The 2,367-nt window shown below is 30.8% G+C and overlaps 1 long non-coding RNA gene across 1 annotated transcript; it reads right to left on the bottom strand.

Moving 5' to 3' along the window:
* Positions 1-991: 991 nt before the first annotated feature.
* LOC133815953 (uncharacterized) lies at positions 992-2,056 on the bottom strand. Its single transcript, XR_009884919.1, has 3 exons — positions 1,862-2,056; positions 1,260-1,384; positions 992-1,106 (listed from the first exon to the last, which is right to left on the bottom strand). It is a non-coding gene; the product is annotated as an uncharacterized LOC133815953 (long non-coding RNA).
* Positions 2,057-2,367: the final 311 nt, after the last annotated feature.

The raw sequence follows: 2,367 nt of genomic DNA, 5'->3' as shown, positions 1-2,367 counted from the left end.
GTCTTCTCAGCTAAAGTCCAAAATTATATTTTTGTTGCTGAAATTAGCTTCACTTAGCATGGCTTGGTCTATAATATGTATATTTGTTTAAAGGTGTCTCTTTTTGGTCCAATAGCTTTCTCATCTGAACAACAAAAGAGAAGAATTTCTATGAGATATTATTTGATATAAATAATATGTTTTGATTTCTATTATTGCCTTGTATTATGACCAGAGTTAGCATCAACTTAACCAATTCTATAATTTATTTTTTACTCACTATTTCACTCAATAGATTACAGAAAAATTCAATTTTATTGTGACCCTTCAACTCAGTGGCATTTCTCCTTTTGAGCTCCTCTATCTTTCAGTTTCATGTGAACATGTTTATTTTGCTTAAAAAAAAATTGTGTATGTTAGACATATACTCATCCCTTATTAAAAGTTTAAAGGGTAGTTGCTATGCCTAGAAAGAGACCAATTTTGGAATTGGCATTGTGGCTTATGTTACAGCTGTTATTTTCTCATTGGTCAGCCATTTGTTTACTTGTAATGTACTTGCCTATATAAAATAAAGGCTATTACTCTTTCATCGAAAAAATAAATGTTGAAAAAATCCTTGAGCTGAGAGAAAATTATTTATTCTTCATTCACAGTGGAAATAGTTCATTCACAGTGGAAAGAGTAGGGAGCTAAACTCCCAACCTTGGATTGGATGTAGGATCTCTGTATTTCTTTGTTTGCGTTTCTGCATTAATTTTTCAGAGTTTTGTCATTTGTTTGTTGTATTTGTGTATTGGTTATTTGGTTCATGTGTGTGGAGGTGCTTTGGCATCAAACCGTTTAGTATTAGTATAGAGATCCCTTAGTTGCCTAGAAGCAAGGCAACACAGAAAGTAGGATCAATAGGAAACTTCAGAGGCTTTTGATGTCTTCATCTAATGCTTAGAAAAGAAATTATGCATTACTTAAAAGTATAACTATAAGACAGAGAAAATAACGAAATATCATACCACTATGGTTACACGGTATGAGTCCTTTAACAACCTTAGTGAAGCATGAGAACCTATATAGCTAGCTCCACCAGTTACCAGCACATGTGTTACTCCAGCTTCTGGTTTAGAGAACTAGACATAGAAGAAAACCTTAACTTGATCAATTGTTATGAAAATTATGTGACAAGACATTTTATTATTATTATTATTTAAATTTTAATATAAATACTTAATCAAAGTTTATAATGACAAGTCTTAGATTTGCATATAAAATCATAAACATACCAAGTTGGGAGAACTAAAAATTGGTGACTGCTTGAACCAGAAAATTGAAAGACTAATAAGGAAAGCAGCCAAAAAGATCCTGACAGAAAAGTTGTTCTTCCTCTTTGAATCTACAAAATCCATGCCTGCAAATACCAAAGATTAACCTTAAAATTAAAATCTTAGGACTATTGGGTTGGTTTAATATGCAACTTTTTCGTTTGACTATAAGGAAAAACTCAGGGAATTTTTTTCTATAAAATATTTGTAGCAAACATGTTAAAGATAAATTAACCAAAGATCGACTAATAAACAGAAAAGATCACCACAAAAGACTTTCCAATTTCATAACCCATTATGATCGGATATTCATTAAAGGTCAATACTCAAAACTTAATCAAGTCTATCACAATCCGTAGCAAAAAAATAAAGTCTATCAGAATACCTTAAAACAAAACTATACATACAAAGAGAGGTCAGTTTTGAAATGAGGAAAATTCAAATGAGTTTGATATAAAAAAAATACACACACAAACCAGAATTTAGATTATGAAGAAAAAACAACCCAGAAAGAGATCATTAATGATAATGAGAAAGTACATGATCTAGGATTGAAACACAACCTTAAAAGATCTCCCTTAAGTCAGGGTTAAACCAATATGAATTGAAATGTAGTTTTGGATGAAAAAAAAAAGATGAGAGGAAAAGTGTTTGGTTGATGAGAAAAGTCTGTATGTTTGGCGGGAGAGAGGAGTGATGAAGAATGTAACTTAGAAGTAGGAAAATGAGAGAAAATAACGAAATACCATAGAAGTAAAGAAGAGGCTTGGACAAACATCAACCAATATATCTTCATCTAATGCTTAGAAAAGAAATTATGCATTACTTAAAAGTTATCGAACAATTTTTTTGAAATTCTCACCTGGTTGTTTTGTAAATGTATCCCATATACTAACTCCTTTATTTCCCTCATCAGAAGCTCCCTCAAACTACCATATTGAAATAGATATCAAATTCTTGAACTGACAATACTCGTTATATATATATAAATATATATAAAATTTCTTTGAGATGAGGATTGGAAATGCCAGAATTATCTCAAGTTTAGCAATAAGACTAAATAAACAGC

The sequence above is a fragment of the Humulus lupulus genome, chromosome 2 (genome assembly GCF_963169125.1).
Source record: "Humulus lupulus chromosome 2, drHumLupu1.1, whole genome shotgun sequence".
In the NCBI taxonomy this organism is placed as follows: domain Eukaryota; kingdom Viridiplantae; phylum Streptophyta; class Magnoliopsida; order Rosales; family Cannabaceae; genus Humulus; species Humulus lupulus.
The sequence above is the reverse complement of the archived record's forward strand: the minus strand, read 5'-3'. Positions and strand labels throughout refer to the sequence as shown.